This window comes from Rhipicephalus microplus, chromosome X (genome assembly GCF_043290135.1).
Source record: "Rhipicephalus microplus isolate Deutch F79 chromosome X, USDA_Rmic, whole genome shotgun sequence".
Taxonomy (NCBI): Eukaryota; Metazoa; Arthropoda; class Arachnida; order Ixodida; family Ixodidae; genus Rhipicephalus; species Rhipicephalus microplus.
In genome coordinates, this window is record NC_134710.1 from 359,166,050 (window position 1) to 359,178,658 (window position 12,609).

Here is a 12,609-nt window from a genome sequence, read left to right on the forward strand (position 1 = left end):
TATCTACGACAATCCAGGGCGTCGTCAATTCGAGGCATTGGGTACAGATCCTTGCGAGTGATCTTGTTGAGCGCCCTGTAATCGACGCAAAAGCGCACGGAGCCATCCTTCTTATGAACTAAAACCACAGGCGACGACCAAGGGCTAGATGAAGGGTGAATTACCTCTCGTTTGAGCATGCCAGCTACGTTTTCTTCCATAATTTTTCTCTCAGCAGGAGACACGCGGTAAGGTCGGCGGCCTACAACAGATGTTCCGACTTTCTGGAATCGATGCGTTGTAGTAGTAAAGCGGCCCAACGTCGAGGAGTAAACATCAAAGGAACTTGCGTGTTTCTTTAACAAAGCAAGGAGCTGTTGCATCTGTGAAGGTGTCAAGTCGTCGCTACTGGCTGCAGTAAAGGCGGAAAAAGAAGCAGGCTCACACCTAGGGCTGTCGTTGGAAGAGACGGCATGAAGTGGCACGACGCATGCAGGCTCGTGATCCGTCACGCAGGTCACCGTGGTGTTCTGAGGTAGTAAAATTTTTTCGAATGTTGTATTTACGGCGGTGACAAGTGCGGAACCATTGAGAAAGCGAAGTATGCCGGAAGCGAGACTGATGCCTTTACCGACGCAAATATATGATAGTGAGACCAATACGTCGCCATAGTGGATGTCTTTGAAGGTAATAGTTACAATTAGCTCTTGACCTGGTGGCAATTCGGTATCTTTCGCAGCTGTCAAATGAAGTGGTCTCTGGGGGTCGTCGTTGAGTGTGCAATTCATGATGGTGAGGCGGACGACGCGTTGGTCACAGCAAATAGCCCCGGAGGCAGAAGAAAAAAATCCCACCCTAAAATAATTGGTGAGAGCAATCAGTCACGACGGCGAACTGAATGTGGTGTCGGATACCATCAATAAAAACGCGGGCTGTACAGAAAGCGGAACGGCGAATGGTATATATCCCTGGGCAGCAACCAACGTGAATCCATCGTAAGGGCTCATGACTTTTTTCAGACGTTGGCCTAAATCAACACGCATAACGGAAAATGCCGCACCCGTGCCCACCAGAGCATCCACGTACACTCCTTCCACTACCACCGAAATCATGTTGCATGGGCCTGGTAGAGGAATATCAGTCCTAATTCGGAATGCAGTTTTCCCCCCAGAAACTGCATTACTTAGTTATCCGAATGCTGGCAGTGACGAATGAGGCAGGTTGAAGTGGGGAGGAGGAGCGGCGAAAAGGTGAAGGTGAACGGCGTCTGGAGTTCCGGCTGTTTCGAGGTGCACTCGATGCGGGCGGGGAGGGAGACTGGTGTGGAGGTGATGATTGGCGTTGACCTTGATAGTACAAAGTATCTCGTTCACGCATGTCGTAATCGCGGCGCTCGCCTTGCTGGCGCTTGCGGCAGAAACGAGTAATGTGGCCGCGATACCCGCAGTAATAGCAAACTGAGCGAGATGAGCGCCAGGGGGAAGGGTAGAAACCATGCGTGAAGAGAGTGTGGTCAGGTGTGCAGAGGTAAGGTCAAGCGCCCACAATATATATATATATATATATATATATATATATATATATATATATATATATTCTAGTAGAACCTCCGTGAGCGGTCACAACGTGGTTTATTTCGACGTTTCGGCCTATATATATATATATATATATATATATATATATATATATATATATATATATATATATATATATATATATATATATATATATATATATATATATATATATATATATATTGTCATGACCAAGAAAGACGCTGGCGCTTCGGCGCGCGGGTAGCTAGAGCAAAGAAGAGAAGGACAAAGTCAGAATGAGAACAGCTGGCACAGGATCGGGTGTTGTCTCTTGTGTTCTCTGTCTCGCTCATCACAATGGCGCAGTCGACGAAGAAGAAGTCTTACGTCCCGGCTTCGTCATCCAGGACAGCTGCGATAAGCGCCGCTTGAGGACGGCGTCGAGGCCTCCTCGGCAGCTGTTCACCGGCCGCCACTGCCACCACCGTTCGGGGAGGGCGTCAAGGCCTCCTCGGCGGCCGTCAGCGCAAGCCGACAAGTGAACCCTCTGCGGGAAGCCACCGGTACGTGTCTTCGTGGTTCGTCGGCAGTGCGGGCTTCTCCATCCAGGAACGCCGTTCACGCTTCTTTGGCGATGAAGTCAAGAACCCGGCCGCCGCTTCAGCTGCCCATCGGACCATCGGTGGACGACGGTGTCCATGCCTCCTCTGTGGTACCAGGGCATCACCGAATGGACACTGTGCTACCCCTTCGCGGCCGCAATACGCACGGGCTCCTGTCCTTTGGGAATGCTGTTCAAGCTTCCCACGGCCTGCATTCCCTGTCCGGAACTTTTCCAACACATGAGCCGCCAAGAAACGCTGTTGATGCTTCCTTGGACGTGCGTGTCACCACCGTGAGTACTACTAGAACCACGTACTTCACGGACGCGAACCAAAGCGGTTCAGAAGCCTCGTGCGACAGTGCCGTGGAGCTGCGGCGTACCATCGCACTGCTCCGCGCCGAGACTAACGAACTGACAGCATTGATCGCTGAGCGAGCTCCTACAATGTTGCCAGCATTGCGTGACATTAACGCAGTGTTGGATGTAGCTGCCTTATACGACCTTGAGGCAAGCACACCGGAGCAACGCAGGGAGCTTCGGTCTTCTCTGATAGAGCTCTCACACCAGCTCGACTGCTTCGCATTGGTGATCTCTGCGTTGCCACCTGCCACCTCACTATCACCAGCCGTCTGCGAACTACCGGAGTTCCACGGGGTCCGGAACGACGCCGACAGCTGGGTGGCAACCGTCAACGCGATAGCAATGCGCGAGGCCTGGACAGAAAAACAGAAATGGTGTGTGGCTATAGACCGTCTTCGGGAAGGTGCAGCGGCGTGGCACCGGTATGAAGGTTGGAAGCAGCAGTCATGGGCGGAGTGGAGCTTCGAGCTCATAGCTGCTTTCGGTCTGATTCCCTGTGCCACCTGTCCATGCAACTCGACTTTCTCTCAAAACGGAACTCGGGAAAAGCCCGACCTAGAGGATGCGGTTCGAGCCCCTACCATCCTGTCATCTCTCAGTGACCAAGATGTAGGGAAGAATCACGAACGTGTAGCTCTGCCTTGCACAGGCATTTCTGCTGTCATGGAGCAGTGGCCCGATGGTGCGCCTGTGTCCGGTAGGTCTCTCACGGCAAGTTTTACAAAACTTCGCGCAGGCCCCCATGAAGTCGTCACCATGGAAATTGCCCCTGATTGTTCAGGCCATGACCAGCTCGGTCAAAACAAGAGCGATAACAGCAAGGAAGCTGCGGGCACGTCGCATCATAATTGTGTCCAGTGGCCGGTGAGCACTCAAACTCACCCTCTGTTGCGCAAGCATTTTCCGGCTTGGCATTCAAATGCGCATAAAAATCACACCACCCGACTCAGACAACATAAATGTCTACTCGGCAAGCAACGACTGCTCCAACACACCCACTGTCGCCCACCAAATCTCCACACCATGTTACAGCATCGTAAAGACAGACCATCGAGGTACAACCAGTTTCATACCCCCGAGTCTTCATCAACCAAGGTGCGAGTGAATGCCAATGCCCAACGTCAACAACAACACTGTGGCCGACCAAGGCAACAAATACAGTCTCAGCGTGCCAAGTCACAGCCTAGACGGCTCCGGCCCAGGCGAGGAAGTCAATGCCACCCGCCAGAACTGTTTTCACCAAGTCTTCTGAACACTTCGAACCTTGGACAAGATCAACCACAACGATGCAGCCAGTCTCGACCTCCCGATAGACTTGTGGCACACTCCGGCACCCAGTTCCAGCGTGGTCGAGGCCGACCTCCAAGATGCAGCCAGTATCGACCACCAGGTCTACTTCTGGCAGATACCTGGACCAAATCGCAGCATGGCCGAGAGCGTCGGCCGCAATGGGGCAGCCAGTGCCGGCCGCCTGAGCCCACAGCACTTTTTCTAGAGACATCGTGGCGTGCAAAAGAGCCACCGGCTCGAGGCAGCCACCAGAGACGGTTTCCCCAGACCGTCGCTCCATCTTGCATTGTGGTCCGGGCTGACCACCACGATGCAGCCAAGCCCGTCCACCAGAAACTTTGCCGCCAGCTCCGCGCGCGCGCAGTCATGGCCGAGTGTCATGACCAAGAAAGACACTGGCGCTTCGGCGCGCGGGTAGCTAGAGCAAAGAAGAGAAGGACGAAGTCAGAGTAAGAACAGCTGGCCCAGGATCGGGTGTTGTCTCTTGTTCTCTGTCTAGTACATGACAATATATATATATATATATATATATATATATATATATATATATATATATATATATATATATATATATATATATATATATATATATATATATATATATATATATATCGGAAATAAGATATGTTGATTTTATCTCTAAGATTTATGGACAGAAGCTTCAGATTTAGTTGCAGGGTGTGGGATCGGCTAATGTTCATTCTGTGCTTCCTCAGAGTCGTGTTCTTAACAGCTATCCTGGTCGTCCATCTTGACAGAGTGAAATGTCTCTTCAGTATACTTTATGTTTTCACGTAGTATTATTTTTTTAGAATTCTGAGAGACACAACATTAATCCACTTGCAAATCAATGGATGAGAAATCAAGGACGCTGTCTCAATTTCCGTGCGAAAGGAGGGGGGGTCGTTGACCATTTTTTCGAGGAATTGTAGTACGGGGCTTATAGCTTCTAGTACTTTCAGTGAACTTAGAACAAGTGCTATTTTGAGGTTAGATAGGATAATTTGAATAGTATCGTCGAGGATCCTCAGAATTGCCGTAACATGGTTGCCTACTGTCTGTATTTCCACCACGTTCTGACGCTCTTCGCAATCCTGCTGGTCTAATATTCGCAAGCCATGCCTTTTCAGCGAGAACTATATAGCGCATCCTATTCTCTCTATCTGTTGAGATGTTATGTGCCTTGGCTGAACGAAGTAGAACCCACGACCTTCTCAGTAAGTTCCACCTTTGACGGCACTCTATGGCAGGAATATCAGCGCTACACAGCTCAGCCGCCTCCTTATGGAACGAATTGCCCCTAGTCATTCCTAGAAGCCAGAACCCCCTTTTTGCGAGGGCAGGTTTTCGATAAGGCACCGTGGCAGCCGTCACATTTGCGACACTTTATATTTGTAACACTTTAAGCTTCTGTGTTCTAACGTGCGAATACCACTCCCGAACAGCAATGAGTATGAAATCGTTATAACATCATGACGACTACGGTATGGTAATCTTGGAATCAATGGAATGGAGGAAAGAAATGTTAACTTTAAAAGCTTGTTTTTTTGTTAAAAATACAATATTATTAAGATGTAACAAACAATAATTCCAACGAAGGCTTAGGAAATTTTATTGAAAGTTATGCTTTCATGTCCCAATGCACATATATACCGTGTAAATTGAACGGAGAAATTACCGCCGCCGTAGCTCAGTGGTAGAGCATCGGGCGCTTTACTCGAAGGCCCCAGGTTTAGTTCCTACCTGCCACATGTCATCATTTTGTCCACTATCATTTCGTCACATTTACATTACAACTACTTCTAATAACGTCCCCTATACTTTTATTTTATTTATTTGATTACATTTCACCTACATCGCCGTGAGGCATTACGTAGGGGAGGTACACATAATAATTTGACTACATAGTTTTCACCCGAAACAATAGATTCAACAGATAAAACAGCACTCAAAATATTTTAAGAGAAGAAAGAAAAAAAAACGCTCGAATATTGGTGAGCGAAACAACGTCACAGTCATGCATTTGTAAACACCCACTCGCTTCGAGACAACAAACCATTCTTAGTGGCAGTGATATTGTAGGAGTTGTTACAATAAAGAAAAAAAAGGATTCATTATCAGTTTCATTGACGAGAACCTCCGGTAGACGGTTCCATTCCTGTATTGTTTTTACGAAAAAAGAACTACCAAAAGAGTGGGTTTTGTAACGGTATTCTAATATTTTTCTTGAATGGTCTTGACGATTAGAGACGTACGTTCACGTGAAAAGATAATCAAGAGTGTTAATGGCATTTCCATTTTAATATATACAATGAAGAAATTTAAGCCTGAGTTTCTGCCTCCTTACCATCAGTGTCTCTCATTTCAATGCTCGTTTCATTTCTGTGATGCTTGCAAAGGAACAACTATAAGTTATAGTTGTTGCTCGAAAATGTGGCTGCTTGGTTTTGAACTTTTTCCAATGCGTCCATCAAGTATTGCTGATGGGGATCCCAGATTACGCAAGCATACTCTAGAATAGGTCTTACATACATGAGATAAAGGGTTTGTTTCACGGTCTGTGAAGCTTGTCTAAAATTTCTGCGTATGAAGTATAGCATCCGGCCTGCCTTGGTCACAGTTATGTCAATGTGTTTATTCCACTTGAAATTGTCGGAAAAATAGACGCCCAGATACTTATAATAGGATTCATTGCTAATTATTGATTTATTTGTTCTGTATGTTGTGTCTAGTTTACTAATTCGGTTGGTGAATGATACACAGAAACATTTACGAACGTTTAGACTCATTTTCCATTTTTGGCATCACGTTGATATTCGGTACAGATCATGCCGCAGAATTTCAGCATCCTTGTGCGGTTTAATCACTCTACACACTACACAATCATCTGCGAATAACTTATTGGAAGAGGTAATACCATCGACTATGCTAATAATATAAATCAGGAAAAGCAAAGGTCCTAATACGCTCCCCTGTGGTACACCAGACGTAACAATTACCGAAGATGATTTTGATCCATTAAGCACTACGTTCTGCTGTCGATCGTTTAGATAGTTCTTTACCCAATTGATAACCTTAAGGTTTATGTTTGCAGAGAACATTGCAAATTCTAACAGATTGTGTGGGACGGTATCGAAGGCTTTCCGGAAGTCAAGGAACACTGCATCTGCTTGAGCGCCACTGTCTATAGATTGGGCGATGTAATGCTGAAATTCGACAGGGTTGAGTTACGCATGAGCGTCTATTTCTGAAACCATGCTGAGATGGAGTGAGGAAGTTGATACTCTAGGTGTTTAACTGTTTCACTGTATATGATGTGCTCAAATAACTTACAGCAAATTGCTGTTAGCGAGGTGGGCCAATATAAGTAAAAACTATGGAATTACACTAGTTAAGGAAATGACAATGATGACGTCACAGCACTGGGATGATGAAATGAGCGTGATCACGATAGAAGGACGATGATAAAACGATTACGATGGTATAACGACGATTCCAGCGATTATATACAGGGAGGGTTTTCTGTACCAAATCTTTTCATTATTTTACTGAAAGTCGATTGTTGTCCGCTTGGTAGCGACAACTTGTTGAAGGGATTCTAGGGTGTATATTATCTGACAGCGTAAATTGTCCAGTTGCTCTTACGCACAGGTGGCTCTAGTTCTGGAGACCTATACTATAGCCACCTGTACACCAACCAATAGAAAATATGCAAGTTCTATGTTTGTTTGTTTTTTCCTCTGTGCCTGCTCATGGATTTTCTGAAGAGCTAATTTCTGTGCGAGACCGTGATTCACATATACTGGAGATACTAAAAGCTGGGCTCTGTGTTAGATCTGCTTAACAGGGGATAATTTCCTTTTGTGCTAGAAATCGAAAGGTATTTTAGTGCCTGACGTTTATTCAACGATGCTTTTGAACGTCAAAATGAATACTCCGAGCAAACCTGTGTACTCCTTTTGTTTTTAGATTGACAGTGAAATATCGATCGATCCTAATATCTAGGAGTAGAACTTTAAACGTTAAATGATTCACCGGAAGATTCTTTTTGTACAGGACATCGACACCTCTTGCTGACGTTGTCACTGCGTTTCAGAGACGCATGTTGCATGTTGGCAGTTCCGGATATTCATGCTTGATTGAGGTGCCACAGCATTCCACGGATTTGAGGCAGTTACAGCCGGCCAATTTTGATGTGACGATTGAAGACAGGACGTGTGCCGTCGATCGCAGCCAGGACTGTTCAGGAAAGCAACACCAAAATATTGAGAAAAAAGAATGGCAGAGCAAGTTCCACGCCTGTTAAATATGAGTAAACAGTGGAAAGACAGTGCCACCGTCTGGAAAGTTCTTGCTGGATCTATCTATCTATCTTTCTTTCTTTCTTTCTTTCTTTCTTTCTTTCTTTCTTTCTTTCTTTCTTTCTTTCTTTCTTTCTTTCTTTCTTTCCTTCCTTCCTTCTTTCTTTCTTTCTTTCTTTTTTTTCTTTCTTTCTTTTTTTTAACTTTACCATCATTTCTTTTCACCATGACTTCTTTTTTTACAGCGTTGCTATGCTATAATGTACACAGTTACGCTATAGTTTTGACTCTCAACTCCTCCTCACCCGTACCTGGGCAAAGCAGTGTCTGAGATACATGTATCTTAAATACTGTCCTAGATACTCTATGGGTATCGTGTATCTGTATCGCCATACGTCACATAAGGCAATTATTTGTATCTGTGTTTCTGTGGGATTCGATAATGTATCACGCATCTTAAGATACAAGACACTGACGTCGCAATGCTACCGTGCGAAACATCAATCCCTGGCTGAATTACCCTTTCAAGCTGTTACTGTTCAAAGTAAGCTACCCGAATGAAACTAAGGGAAGTGGCGTATTCTAACCTTTCCGTCGCAGTCCACCAGTTAGAGCATGTGATGACGTGTGTGGGTCCCTTTTGGCGAGGCATAGCAACATGACAGCACACGCGCAGTCTTGACAGAAACAAGTGCACGAATGTTGACGTTCACGCACTTGCCCACATGCTTTTGGTTTTCTCAATATTTTTTTTCGCTCTTTAACCTTGTCACTGCGATGACACCCTGAGCCACTCGCCAGCACCAAGATGAAGCTTCAAGCCTAAACAAGCGCCGCCCAAATAAGCTTCATTTTTGTTTGTTTCTTTGAACTGCCTGCTTTATTTCTGCAGTATTACAATTTACATTCGTATATTTTACATCGGTATATTCACTCTTTTGCCAAGCCAATTTGGGAAACTAATATGTCATTATGGGGACGTGCATTGTATATACAGAACCAACCATTCTGCTTCCTGCATAGTGAAGTGATCAAATTGAGAATAAATTATAATAATGAAAATATTTAGGAGCCATGTTAAAGACCTTCGGATGGGTCTTCCATAAACATTGTTATACTAAATGGTTCATTTTTTCTTGTAAGTGTTCCAACGAGCTATTTCGAGCAATTTGCATTGGCAGTGTTTTTTTGTTGTCTCACCTTAGCAGGTCAGTTGAGGATACTGCACGCTTAATTGTTATAGCTATTAGAAGATCCAGATGTAACGTGTATCCATTCTTTTTACCTGCGAATGCTTGATGGAGAACTTTTATTGTATTTGTTGGCATTTTTAGTCCATCTCCTTCTTCAATATTACTAACACTCAGGTAATCGATCCATATAGGCAGCAAGAGCGTCAACAGCGGCTGTGTCCTGCGATGGTTTTCAAATATATGTAATGCTGCGCACTATTATTATTATTATTATTATTATTATTATTATTATTTGGTGTGATCTGGTTTAAACAACAAAAACATATCATCGCTCGATGCAAGCCACGTCACAATTTTTCGTAAACTCACATTCGCTGAGATTATTAAGATTACGCGCAAATCTTACCGCAGCGGCCGCGCTTGATGGAGGCGAAATGGTAGAGGTAGATGCATTTATATTTATTGCACACTTAAGGACACCACATGATCAAACTTTCCGGAGCCTTCTACTACTGCGTGACTCAATATCATATCGTGGTTCTACAACGCGAAAACGTGACAATTATTATTGTGATTATGTGACGTGCGTGCCTAATCAGGTTCCTTCGTGATCTTGGTTGTTAGTATAAAATTTTCATTTTGTACATTTTATGCATTATTGAAAAATCGAGAAACATCCAAATAAAATGAATGAATATGTCTAGTAAGCGACTGCCTCTTTCTTCAGTAGCCATTATGGGACCATAGCATAGGTCTGAGGCGTTTCTGCGGTGCATATGTTTTTTTTTGGTGCGTAAAAGTTGATTGCACGTTAGCGAGTATGTAGATAACGAACATTCTACGGCAGCACATAAAAACAATGTGAAAGTACTTACAATTTCCCGTTCTCTACGTAAACCTGTGCAAAGTATTCGCCACAATAAATGATGCAACGAGCGTGGTTGCTGCTGTACACTGGTGATGAGGTATTGCATATACGGTGATTTATGTACAAGATAAAATTTTACACCAGTATTCGCGCCATCATGCGAATGGTTCTTATTGACGCTCGTGTTGACGACCCGCTAGCAGGTCGGCAAGCTCAGGAGCGACTCTCATCAAGTACAGAAATTACAAGCTAGAACCAGTTTCAGCAAATTGTCTGCATATATGTCCTGTTAGAGAGCTATATAAAAAAAAACCCGATAAGCTCTTAGGAACTATGCTAAATTACTTTGGCCAAGAAGGACGAAACTTTTGAGATACAAACAACGGTTTTGGAAAAAGAAATTGGCCGCTTATTCAAGCGAACCAAAGACATATTCAAGTGAACCTTTACGTGTAGGCATTCACACCTACATTGTGGGTGTCTATAACAACAAATTTATCATACAGTTGGAAAGTGTTGTAACAGATACAGCTTTTTCAGTATTATATTATACCAGTATCTCAGTGATTCTTACCAGAGTATCTTGTATTGTATCGTGGTGAAATTTGAAAGTATATTTGCCCAGCACAGGCCCTAACATCAGTCCTTTTGCTCCTTATTTCATTTTCACATGCCCTCGCCAAAGAGCAGGGTTGTTATTTCCAGTGGTCACAAGTTCGGCGAAATTCTCACAAAATTTCACATTTTGTCAAACCATGACTGACTGAATGAAACTGAAAGGCCAACGTTATCGTATAGCAAGAAGAATGGCACGTCAGTTCAAGCATCACTAAGGTTTCCTCAAAATATCTCACGCAGCGACTCCTGTACAAGTTAATTTGAAAAAGTCAGTTGACCATTTGAGTTTGTGGTACAACCTTTCCTTAAAAAAATAATGAGAACCGCAACTGTTGCACAGGAGTTGTTTGACTTGACCCATCGCATATCTGTCACAGTCGTATTTTTATTTCAAGATCTTCCCGAGAAAGCAATACATCAAGCAGATAAAGCTTTGATTAAATCGTTCATACGATAGTAAGGAACATAGGACACGTGCTTCCTAGCACGCGTAGGCAAGTCGCCTTCAGGCTGAAGAAAACAAAAGGAAGGAGCGTTTTTTTTTTCGCATCCTCTCTCCCCCCCCCCCTTTTATATGTGATAAATCTTCCGATATGCTTGCGCGCTCAAGGCCGAGAAGTAGGACGAAGAGTAGAGTGAAGTACGATCAGCCGCCGCGGGTATTTAGGAATTACTGTGCTCCCCTGCTGATCCCAAGATCCCGGGTTCGATCCCAAATGTGGCTTTCGCATTTTTCACAGAGTTTAAAATAATACAAGCTCGTGCACTTGTGCCTTTAATTTTAAGTGCCCATGCAGAGTCGTATTGGAGGCTGAAAATTCCGGAGCCCTCAACCACGGCGTCACTCAAAATGCTGGGATGTTAAGCCCGTACAATTTTCATTAAGCAACAGAAAGTTTACTTAAAAAATACCTGCTGATCTGGTGTTGGGCGCTGATAAGGACGTGTGTTGAACATTTGGGGCCGAATTCACAAAGCTTCCTCTTTGGCTACGCATTTTCTTAGCCAAAAATTCTCTTATCTGGAGGGATTACTATAGCGCGGGTATGAATTTAACTTATTCGGCACTTAAGAGGGCAAAGAGGACACACGATAGTCGATGAAACGACAAGGAAAGAAAGAAGTGTGTGCCGATAATATCAAGGTAGCACGCAAAGCGTCTAGCATCGAGAGTATACGATGATAGCCAATGATTTGCTGCATCTAAGTTTCAGTTCCGCGAGCGTGTTCTACAGCGCTTACGGGATGCCGCGTACGTTGTAATAGGCGTTTTGGCGGGCTGTGCAAAGCCAAGCACTCGCCTTTCATCAACGACTGTAGCTAAAAAAAATAATTGTTCGATGGCCTTAAGCCACCGAGCAATCCATGCACTATCTCACCAAGTACAAGTAAACAACACTCCCGGTGCACCACATAAATGACACCACACATAAATCGATGCATGCAATGTTTGAAAATGTGCCTCCAATGTCTTTTCCTATTTAACGCGACCAGTTACCTTACATTTCATTGAAGCTGTGCTGCTACTTAACTAATTCGGTGCAATCTAGAACGGTATAGTGGTGAACGTAAGGGTGTTTTGTACCTATAGTCAAAGGTAGCCTTTGTTACAATATTCTTATTACAAGACACATGAGCGACTTTGGTGCCTGCAGACGAATTGTGCGAAAATAGATAACAGCAGTAATCAAATGAAATTGTGAGCGCAATTTCGCTGGTTCCATGCACCGCAGCATTTTTATAACGCCAGAATGCGAGAACGTGCATACGCTTACGCTTAGGTATATGTCTACGTAAAATGAGGGAGACTCGTCGGGAGGTGTCCCAGTGCTAATGCTTTGCACAAAACACGGTGCAAATA

At 44.3% G+C, this 12,609-nt stretch overlaps 1 protein-coding gene across 2 annotated transcripts in view; it reads left to right on the forward strand.

The window, feature by feature from the left end:
- The window catches only part of LOC119161976 (nose resistant to fluoxetine protein 6), a 208,628-nt gene that overhangs the window by 145,302 nt on the left and 50,717 nt on the right, over positions 1 to 12,609 (forward strand). The gene's annotated exons all lie outside the window — the stretch shown is intronic.